The 11724-nt window shown below is 46.1% G+C and overlaps 1 long non-coding RNA gene across 1 annotated transcript in view; it reads left to right on the top strand.

The window, feature by feature from the left end:
- Nucleotides 1-521: 521 nt before the first annotated feature.
- LOC142070545 (uncharacterized) overlaps nucleotides 522-11724 on the top strand; it is a 32525-nt gene continuing 21322 nt past the window's right edge. Inside the window, exon 1 of the long non-coding RNA XR_012666402.1 lies at nucleotides 522-579. This is a non-coding gene — a long non-coding RNA (uncharacterized LOC142070545). The remainder of the gene's footprint in view (nucleotides 580-11724) is intronic.

Here is an 11724-nt window from a genome sequence, read left to right as displayed (position 1 = left end):
TTCAATATTTAAATTTCCTATTCCAACCGATCCATACCGTAATCATGGTTTGGGTTCAGTTTGTATCACTGTGCTAAAGCTGAGGCTCTAGACTTTTTCTATGCCAATTCTCTCATCCCTAATTCTAGCCTTGGTGTGAAGGGACTTATTCAAGGAAAATCCCAGAGTGTGGAGAGTTCAGGATGAGAATATTCATGTTCATCTAAAATACAGATCTTAAAACTCTGGAGAAAGAGTTACTGAGCAGGAAAACAAGAAATTCCTACAGATTGGAATGAAATGGCCTTTATATACATGTGTATTTCAGTAGCTCTTAACCCCCCCCCCTGGGGGGGGTGGTAAGTTTGTAAATGACAATATTAAAGAAATGGAACAGTACCAGCAGAAATGCAGAAACTTTGCTCCAAAATGTATTTATATCCCAAGTCATAAAAGGCACATAAGAAATGGAATTAATGGTAAAAACACATTACTGCTTTGGGAATCATTTTTTTAAAATACATTTTGTTGTTGTTCTTCATAGGAAACTCACAAACTGAGCTGCAGGGATAATCAAACACAAGAGGATAAACTTCAAAGGTAGCGATACATCTCTTTACAACTGAAAATGTTGAAAAGAGGAAGAAATGAAAGTAAACTATTAATTGTGATCTGTGATTGTTCATGCATGGGTACGACATGGGTTTCCCTTGGCTTCCTGCAGTCAAACATCTATAAACACCGTCTAGACACAGTATTGGCAGGACCTTCCAGTGTAATCTCTGCCTCATGCAGGATACGCTTTCCTCTTTTGTGAGTTCTAATTAGCTTGTGCCAATAGCAGTTTGAACCAGAGGGGGGAAAAAAAGTAATATATAAACTTTAAAGACAGCTAGTCTACCACGTGCAATTTGTATTTTACACCTCATGAATTTTAACAACCAAAGTTATAACTTCACAATTAACCCCACATGTACTGGCACAGTGGTCTTTTAACATGTAGACATGGCAGCACATTTCACTCAGGTTTGACTCAGTGTCAGCACAGTGTTGAAGTGAAAACCTTTACTAACCACAGGGAGAGTTTCTTTGCTTCCTTCAGTAGGCAGAGCTGGATTAAATGATTTCGCTGTTTTCCTCTCGCAGCACTGGTATAATAGTGTCTTTAGGAATTGTTCTTTAAAGGGACAATCAGTTGTTAAAGTCCTACATTTCACATTCATTCCATCTGTGTATAGTAGCAAATGCCCTCCAGATACCATCTAGGTGGTTTTTTTGTAACTGGATGACTGAAGTGCTGAGTTAAAAAAAATCACTGCACTTATGCAATGTCCAACACACAGACAAAGCTGTGCCTGTGTCCCCTCTGTAGGGTCCATAGAAACTGTGATTTTAAAAATTTGTATGATAGTGAGTGACTTCAGAAAGAATCCCCTGAGTGGACTCAGAAAGACACTTGCTATTGTAACATGCTCAGCTTTGCGCATATGTGAAATTTGGGGCCTATGCTACTTGACCGTCTCTTTAAATACATGAATATCATTTAACCTGCCTGCCAGCATTTGGGGGTGGGATGCATACCTCCCAAACTGATGAACAAACCAGAATTTTCCTGATTAATTAAACAAGTTACTAGTAGATAATTTGAAATGCTTCCTTTTCATTGTGCTTTAGATTCTAAAATTAGTTTCTTTAGATAATGGCTGGTTTTACTGGCAATATACAACATTAGCCAAATTCAGAAGTGATTTTTAAGGTGGTCTAAGTTAAGACTCCTTGTGTCAGTCTGGTGCAACTCCATTGACTTTAATGGAGCTAGTGCAACTGGATGACAAATTTGTCCCCTTTGCACTAATTTGCAGTCCTTTGCACACAGGCTCAGTGGGACAAATTCAGATATGATGTGCCGATGGAGGGGGATGTAAATTACAGAGTGGTGGATAGCCATGTGGCTCAGTGAGTCGAACAGGTTTCGCCCAGACTAGTATTTAAAGGTGTGATGTTAGCTCATTAGCTAACACGTTCTAAAAGTCTAGTGTAGACCAGACAGTGTAGACTTTACTACATGCTAAACTGGTTAAGTTAAAGCCCAGGCTCCTCACTACTCTACACTAGACTATTAGAACATATTAGCTAGCACATATTAACTAACACATTCCAACAACACCCTTTAAAAACTTAGGGCATGTCTACACTGCCTCACATTTCTTAGAACCCTTGTGTGAATAGCGGTGCACACCAAAGTACTGTGCTGTAACTCCCATGTGCGCGTGTGCTGTGGACTCGAACAGAAAGGTCCCTGGTTTGCCCTAATGTGGTCCTCTTTGAAGAGCACTATATTAATGAGAACAAGGGGCCCTTAAGGTCGCAGCCGCAGTGTCCCCACAGGGGAGTTACAATGCAGCACTTCAAAACTTTGGGGCAGGGTAGAGACATGCATGGCCTTAGTCAAGACACAGCCTTGAAGGCTAGAGGGCATCTGAGTTGCTTTATTGTCCATGTTGAGGGGATCAGAAGACAGTATAAGTTAGACCAATTGACATCAACTCCCTTTGAGTCTTGACTTAAACACACTTGTGAATTTGGCCCCAAACTGCCTATCCTGCAGGAGCTGACAGATCCCATCCTGGTGTTCCAGACAGCAAAACTGACTGTTCTTATGCAGAGGTTCAATATTTTCACATTTCTATGACAATGGGATTGACTAACCATATTACAAATACAATGGCTCACAAAACTTAGTGATCTAGATCCAAATGTATTTATTTGCTGCTGCAGCTTCACCTGAGCATTTTTAGGTCTTGCTTCTAATTGAATAAAAGGAGAATCTCCATTAGCAGTTGGTAGTAACATTCTGATTCCTTCCTTCTAAGCTTTGAGGTGCTAGAGGGTGAGAGGCCTTTACCAGAGGCCAAGGAACATCGCTCCTAGTACTCTGTTGTGTTATACATTTTAATTGCCGATAAAGAATAACATGTGGAGGCCTTTTCCCCCATAGAAATCGTTGAGTTTGCAATTACAACCCAAGTGGGCTAGAAGTAGCTCTGGTTCTGGTATTATTCCTCCTGCTGGCAGTGGCTTCATTTCTTTGTTGCTTTGGCTGTTACTCATTTCCAAGAGACTGGAAATTTGTAATATATGGCATACTTGGGCACTGATTTACCGTGGTTAGTCTGTTGGTATCACCTACCCTGTGCCCTGGTTAGGTGGTTATACTCCCTGGCCGATGGGCTCTCTCTCACTCAGTGATTGCTAGTGTCCCTCTCTCTGACCAAATGACGCACCCTTCTGAAGCTGTGGTCTGCCCATACCAATGGTATCATCATCTAGCTCCTTTTATTGGCTTCTAGCCTGCTCCCACTAACTATTCACTCAGAAATAGTATTTTTCCAATTATTGAGTGATAGGCTTACATGTACATTCTCTAATTGCTGTTACTCCATAGGAAGTAGTCACAAAAAGAAAAGGAGTCCTTGTGGCACCTTAGAGACTAACCAATTTCTTTGAGCATAAGCTTTCGTGAGCTACAGCTCACTTCATCGGATGTAGTCAGTGATCTTTCCCTACATATTCTCTTCCTGCTTTATTTGATTTCTACCATGTACCCCTTTACTGTCTATTTTGTATGGATCTAGTCATTTATTGCAGGAGATTTATATTTCGAGCCAAAGCCAAGGGACTGCATATTCTGCAAGGTCACTGAAAGTGTGTTTGTCTTTGAAGTGGTGTGACCAATGCTTTGAAGTGGATTAGTGTCAGTAAACTCTTATCTATGACTGTATTATGTATCTATTATGTATGTATTATATAGATACAGTTTGATATCCCTTAATCTAGAACAAAGTTGAAATATATTACATTGTACTGAAAGTGAATGTTGAGTTATTTGACTGTAATTCACATTTCATGCTGTGTCGATTGGTTTAATCTCACCCAGGGATAAACCAGAGTTTAATTCAATAGTCTTATAACCTCATAGGCCCAGACCCAGTAGTCCTTCCAGCCATTATATTAGGGGTCTTCATGCTAGGCTCCTCAGTGAGGCTGTAGGGAAACCCAGGACCTCCCTCTAACCTAGGTTCCACACCAGGGACCCTGTAGCAAATGGTTCAGGACTGTCTTGTCAGACCTCTTGCTTCTTCCCTGGCTGCTTCCGACATCAATGCACCTTCTCCTCAGCAGGCCCCTGGTCCCTGCACCCAATAGGAGAAAAGAAAGAAAACTGAACTAACAGAAATAAAGAGCAGCACCAGGTCTTCTGATCCACGAGGGTCCTTCAGCCACCTGTGCTACCCCTCAAGTTGAGAGAAAACCTAAGGCAGCTTGACTCTGCTATGCTCCTCTCTAGAGCTGAGGCTGACAGCTCTGTCCACCTGCCAGGGCTGGGACCTTCTGAGCTGCGCTTCTCTCTTTTAAAGCTCCTCTTTCAAGTCCCGCATACACCATAGGTGGTGTGGTGGGGCAGGGCTGTAACCCCTTCCTGTCTCATGTGGAGTTTGTGTACCCTGTCACAGAGTTCAGTGAGGTTTCCAGTTGGCATAACTGCCACTGTTTGAGAGAAGGCAAAGTGAGGGTACTCCTTTAACCTCGTTGATAGTGTGACCAGACGTCCCAGTTTTAAAGGCACAGTACCGTTTTTAAGCCCTCCTGCAGGTGTCCCAATTTTTTCTTAAAACAGGCAAACTGTCCTGTATTTTCTGTCTCCCCACATCAGTACTGGAGGGTCCTGCTGCTGGCCGGATCCCTGCTCACCATCCACCTGCCCACCAGCAGTGAGTGAGTATGTGTGCAAGGCTGGTAGCAGGGCGAAGATGCAGCGCATGGGGCCGGCTGCTTCCCCTGCTAGTCCGTCAATGCAGCCCCCGCTGCGTGCTGGCTCTCGGCCAGCAGGACCATGCCCTTTGTCATGTTTCTGGCCGGCACTGGCTGCGTGCTGTGAGCTGCGGTGGTTGGTGAGTGTGGGCAGGCGCCAGGCAGCAGCCAGTTACGTGTCGCCTTGGCTGCCCACCCATCGGCCCTTTATGTGCTCCTCCTCTCGCTGTCCCCTCCCTGCTTTGCCCCTTCACCCCCCCCGCCCTGCTGCTCCTCCATATTCCCCTCCTCCCCCCCAGCGGGGCGCGTCCCATTCCCAGTGCTGTGTGGGGAACCAGCCCCCGGTTAGAGCGCTGAGCTCACCAACAGCCTGGCCAGCAGGCTCTTTCCTTCCCCCACTGCCTCTGGCTAGGCCGGCACCCCAGGAAAACCCAAGACCCTCTGGCCCAGGCCGCTGGCCAGGAGGAGCCGAACCCTGTGTGTGCCAAAGCCCCGCACAGCGCTGGCACGGGGAAGCCTCTCCGCCCCTCAGCTAAGCTCTGGAGTGGTGGGGGAGGCAGGAGGAAGCTATTTCCAGCCTTTTTGCACCCTGACTCTGTAGGCTTCACAGCAGCCCTCTGGCCAGCAGCTTAGCCCCCTCTTCATCCCACCCTGCCCTGGGTCCTGACCCCACGGAGTGTGGGGCTGCTCCAGCCTGTCCCCTAGGCACCCTCCCCTGCTGAGCCACCTCTCTGGCCGGGTTCACTGAAGCCCTTGCAGTCAGGTTCCCTGGGCCCTGGTGCACAATGCATCCTTAGGGCTTAAGCCCTTCCTTCCTGCTCTGTAGCCAGAGTCGGCTGGGTTATGTTGGTGGCCAGCAGCAGCCTGGAGGTGTTAGCTGCCTTTGGACACTGCGTGGGCAGGAAGGGACAAGCTGCTTCCTGCCACTGGGATGGGGGCAGGGAGAAGAGATGAGCTCTGCAAAGACATGGGCCACATGCTGGTGTGAACCCTGGCAGAAATCTGTGGGGGGGGGAAGGGGGGCCTTCCCCACGTGTTGCCTTGCAGGAGTGGTGGGTGAAATTCTGTGGCCTGCATTGTGCAGGAGGTCAGACTAGATAATCATAATGGTCCCTTCTGACCTAAATATCTATGAATCTATAATCTATGATGCAGCACCAGGTACCAGGAGAGGCAGGTCCGGCTTGGGGGCCCAGCCAGGCATGGAGGGGGAGAGCGCTGGGCAGGGAGGGTCGGGCTGGTCAGTCACCCCCTTCCCCCGGTGTGAGAGAGGTGTACGGGAGTGTGTGTGTGTCACCCTTCCCCATGTGAACCCTAAAGTCTTAAAGATAAAAAGGTAAATAAAAATAATCCAGCTACGCAGTATTTCTTTTTAACAGGGGCTCAGTCAACTTGATGTTAATTTGAATGGTTGTACTGCCTAGTTTTTGCCATTGAACTTGCTTGTATATGAGTAATTTTACCAGGTGTCCCGTATTCAGCATAGGGAAATAAGTTCACCCTACTCACTGAAATGCATTAGCCCATTACATTCAATGAGAGTTTTTCTAATGGGGTCTGGGTCAGACCTTAAAAGGAGAAGATTGCTAATGCTCTGGACATAAATGTGACTCTGTTGCGCAGGGTGGGTAAAATGCAGAAAGCCTGCAGAGGGAATTCACTGCACCCCAATGTGTGCAGGTTTGGGGTGAAGAGTTGGGGAGGAGGGCAGACTTTCAGGGAGAGAGGACTGTGGATTTGGTGGATCCACCAACCCAAACCCCCCCATGTAAAGGGAGAAACAGCAGTCGCGGGGGCTACTGTAGCGGTCAGAACGCACTGTGGAGCATCTCTGTTGTTGCATCACAGCTGGATGATTCTGCCCTCTCTCCCTTCCAGAACAATTTGGTACCACCCCAGAGAGTACTCTGGCTCTCTGCTGGATCCAGGATTTGGCCTCATGCCAGTAAAACGATCTGCAGTAACACCAGGGAGAAATGTTGCATGTTTGGGGAATTAAATAGAACCTATTCCTTCTAAATAGGGAGTACTGGCAGGTGGCAGAATGTATTATTAAGCATTTACTTACAGCATTTGTCATCCACATTAGTTCCGAGGTGTATCACTAAGATGGACCAGGGGCTTAGGGTCCAACTGTTTTGGTGATATGGCAGATTACGGTCTGCTATTAATCATATAGAATGCCCGAGCTTGTCAATTTAAGTTGCTCATTGTGCATGGGGTGGGATTTTGCATGGTGCAAAACTTAGTGAGTCACTGCAGCCTGAGGATGGCTGGTTTTGTAACATCCTTCTGTGAACTGATCACTTAAACCCCCCCCCTATCATGACACAGCACAAAGACTGAGCCCTTAGGATGAGAGAATGCAATGAAATCCAAACATATGGTAAAAATTAATATTGTGTTGCCATCAACTCTGCCATTTTGCTTCAGTTTCCCCCATTGCACGTGTCTTCTGGCATTATTGATAGCATTTTGATTCAGAGAGACAGCCTGGTAGCTTCCTGTGAAGCCAACACCACACCCTAAATTGGCCCACAACTTAGTAATGCTTTCTACCCTCTCCATCTGGCTAGGAGGCTCCATCCTATTCTGGACGATAAGTTGGTCTCACTGTCTCTTACTCCAAACCAATTTCTTCAGCACTGCCACCTGGATAGATTCATTCAAAAAGAAGTCATGCAAATGGTCAGCCTGTGTGATCTAGCTTGCAGAATACACACAGCATATGAAATCTAGACGTCTGAATGTAAGATGACTGCTAACTGGGAGTGAAATAACAGTTGGTTATCATAATGGAAGGCAAATATTCCAGTCTTTGGAGGAAAAAAATCCACCAGTCTAAGATTCCAGTAGCCTTACTCTATGAGTAATCCTATGGAAGTCAATGGTGTCAGGGCCTGCTCCATATGAGCAAAGGTGGCAGATTCTGGTACCTAGAAAATAGTTCCAGTAATGAACTTTTAGCCACCACTGGGCTGCTCCTCCAAAACACAGGTGTTTGGCCTCTTCTCAGTCCTTCATGTTATCTAATCAATAAGATTGTGCTGGTCTTCTTCAAAATCAGAACTCCATACAGAAATCAGTGAAGAGTTTGTAAATGCTAATGGCACGGTACGATCCATTCGTTTTGGACTTTCTGAAAAAAGGAGCAGAAGTATTGTCTTGGGAATAGGCAGCAGGAGGAGAGGCCAGGAAAGCTGATTTCTGTACCGGGCCCTGCCACTGCCTGTCTGTGTGATTTTGGGCGAGTCACTTTTAATCTCTCTGCACCTCATTCCCCAGCCCCCCTGCGCCAGTGTATTACATTGGGGGTAATTATATTCACCAACCTTTGCAAAGCAGTTTGAAATCTATGGTAGAAAAAAAAGTCTGCCCTCCTCCCCAACCCTGTAAGTGCTAAGTAATATTAATTATTTGTTGGTTATTATCATCAGTACCTAAGGAGGGTGACCTTTATAGGCTGAAGAATGAAGAAACTTTCTCCACTGTAAGAAGCTGTAATTCCCATTAAGATCTTTCCCCTCTCGCCAGTGGGGAGAGGCATCAATTATTTTTTTTATCCAGGAATTACCTTTGACATTGAGAAATTTCGGTGCCAATATTTTGATTTTTTTTAACGCATGCGGTGCTCTTCAGACAGACAACCTAGTCCTCTCGTGGTTCCTTTATTCTGTGGCTGCACTCTTCTTTCACAGGCATGCTGCTCATACATCTGATATCAGAGATCAGACACAGGAGCAGCTGGGAAAACAATTGGATGCCAAATTAGAGTGGCTCTTCAAGTAATTGACTGATGGATCAGTGATCCGACTTAAAAAAAAAAAAGGGAGGGGGGGGAAGGTGTTGCATGGTGACTCACCAGGTCTGCATTTTCCTGCCTGTGCTCTGAGCTATTTAAAAGTCAGCACACCAAGGAGGTCCTGGGGCAGAGCTATTTTATTCCTTATTGGCCAATCTACCCATTCTTTTGGGAAAAGCCCCATTCAGGATTATTCCAGTCAATCTGGGGCAGTGGTAGGATCCAGCAGCACAATTTCCCTTTCATTAAATACAGTCTCTCTTTCATCTGGGGTGCTAAGAGCTAGACTCTTCATATATTTGCTGGATTTCTAGCTCTCGTACCGGACTCCAGTTGGCACTGAAACTCACGCTGCTTTCAAACAGTACTAGGTACAAGATGTGTGCTTACGTGGTATTATCCAAATCTGGGCTCAAGTCCTCACCCAGTGTAGCCCCGGCATGGAGCCAGCCAGAACGCCATGGCCTGGCCTGAGTCTACAGTGATGTATCCCCGTGTGTAGTCTGAGGAGCAACCCCACTCAGGGATGGCAGTGTAGCGCCCAGGCAGCAGCCAAACCTCACCCATGGCTAGGAACTGGAGTCTGTGACTCTACCAGCCCCACTGCCATGCTCACATACTGGGCCCCTTTGATTGCCAGGGGGCAGGTGTGATCTATGCTGAGCAACTGCCTGATGCAGGGGGGGAACATTCTACCTGGTAACCTGACAGCTGTGGTGAAGGAGCTGTGGGCCCAGAGATGAAGCTCACAGATGAGAGCTCCAAAGTGGATAGATATCATGGGCAGAAGCTGCAATATATATACCCCTCGGCATAGTGTTTCAGTTGCTTTTGGTACCACTGTCCTACTCGCGGAAAGTTACTTTGCCCCAACTATACTTACTAGCAATGGGACCGAACTGTCAGATTTAGGTCTGGATTATGAAAGCGTCAAAGCACAGGAGTGTTGCCATCTGATGGTTTGCTTTGGGTCTGTCTCTGGTAAATTCAGCACATCGTGCCATTGTGCATTTCAAACAAACTCACGTGTGCAGCACTTTAAACTAACAAGCCTGCCTCGAGGAACTGAGTGCCCTGGTCAGCACCCAATCAGATAATCAAATCAGCTGTTTGCTGGGTTAATGTGTGTGGTGACTTGAGAATGTTTAGTTTGTATTCTTTCTCCTCCCCCACCCCCGACCATGGAGGAAGATGCAGATATTTTAGAAATTCAGAATGCAAAAGGCCTGATTCTGGGCTCACTAGCGCTGGTGTGAAAACCAGGAGGAACGCCGCAAGTTTAACTGCAGTGGAAAGTGAGATAAGAATGGGTCCAAGGTTTTCTTACAAAACTCCTGCCTAATGTAGCCAGGGCATATTTCAAACAAGTGGGAAAGGGAAAGTCTCTGTTGTCCTACTTTATAGCAAAAGTGTTGCCACTGATGTCTCTCTCATATATTTTTCATGGAAGAAGATGCTGATTGAGGGTGGCTGTTTCCCTTCGCTTGGGATTATTTTCTTTATTGTTGCATACAAGGTGGTTAATTAGGAGCCTGTGATAGGGACCCAGGAGCAAAGTTAGAAGTCTGATCAGGAGCTCTTAGCTAGCTTGTTAAGAGGAAAGGTCTTATTAATTTCTATTTGAAATCAGAGTGAGGGTTCCTTAATATGGGTGAGAGGGACGGAAAATTGAGATGCCCAAAGGGAGAGGGTAGCATTGCAAAGAAAGAATATTCTGGCCTCTCATTCCCGGGACACAGACCTACTTTGTGGATGCGTCAACCCATAGAAAAGAGGACTGTTAGGGGGCTTATTCCTTCACCCACTTACTTCCCTGGTCCTTCTCGCATGAACAGAGAGCAACAATACCCGAAGTCCAAAGGTGCAAACAATTAGATGTTTATTGGGGTGAACTTCCAGCAAGCATGATTCCAGTTTCCTTCCTTAGTATCCTCCTTCCCAGCTCTGACACCACAGAGCCTTACACCTGTGTCCCTGTTCCCATTCCTGCCCTCAGCCAAACATGATTCCAACTTCCTTACTCCCATTCCCTGTTCCCTTTTCCCCCTTTAGAAAACATGATTCCAATTTTCTTACCCCCATTCCCTGTTCCCATCTCCCCCACCCACCCACACACCCATCCCCTCCCACCCACACCCCCCTTAAGGTTAACTTGTCCCCCTTATTTTCAGGCTTGACTTGTTTTTTTCACCTCCCTTTCCTGGAGGGCCTTAATCTGAGTCTTCTAGTAGCTTGTTTGCTGACCAGATGTATTCGTTATTTGCAGCTCCTTTGTGCCCATCAGCTAGGTAATTTGCATTTACACACAGAGACTTACTAGCTTGCTTTTGGATCCAAAGCTGTTAGCAGTTTAGAGAGTGTCTTAAAAGGGAAACATTCCACTTCCACTAGAGTTCTGATTACTTTCCACTTTCATCTCCTGCTCCAAAACACACAGATCTGAAAAAGAAAGCACAACCTATTGTGGCTCCTTTTGGAGCCCTATTAGGATTTTAATGAAGTACCATGTTTTATTTGCATTTCTTTTACCCCTTCTCCAATATACACCGCACACGTCCTGGGAAAATGCAGATTCCTTCCATATAGTTTAACCTCCATAACATCATATTAGCCAAATTAATTTTACAAGGTGTAACTGCCTCCCCCATGCCCACAGAGTTTTCATGCACACCCACCAAAGCAACAATCTGATACCCCAGACCCACCCCAAGGCTCAGTGCTCCCATCAAGGACCTGCATCACTGAATAGCTGCACTCCCAGAAGATGAAGAGTATGAGATTGTGGCTGCAGTATGAGGTAGCACCTCATTGGGAAGGTGTGAAGGGTGGGGTGTATAGATGTGCATGGGCAATTTCCCAGCCTATCCAGATTTTGGTTCTTGGCACATCTGTATATTCATATTTGGGTCTACACTGTGCTGGGCCTCCTGACAGAGTGCCTTGAGATCATCTCTTCTTCCCGTAGTCCCATGTGGATTGTGGGAGTGGTAGGTCTTTTCCCATACTCCCCTGGGGACTTGGTAGGTTTCCATCTTTTTCCTGATGCTAGAATGAAAAAGTGGCTCAACTAATTCTGTGGAAACTTTACCCAAAAGACGACCTTGGAAGGAGACCATGTGTGAAAAAGATAC

The sequence above is a fragment of the Caretta caretta genome, chromosome 1 (genome assembly GCF_965140235.1).
Source record: "Caretta caretta isolate rCarCar2 chromosome 1, rCarCar1.hap1, whole genome shotgun sequence".
Classification (NCBI taxonomy): domain Eukaryota; kingdom Metazoa; phylum Chordata; order Testudines; family Cheloniidae; genus Caretta; species Caretta caretta.
Note: the sequence above shows the minus strand (reverse complement) of the source record. Positions and strands in the feature narration are given on the sequence as shown.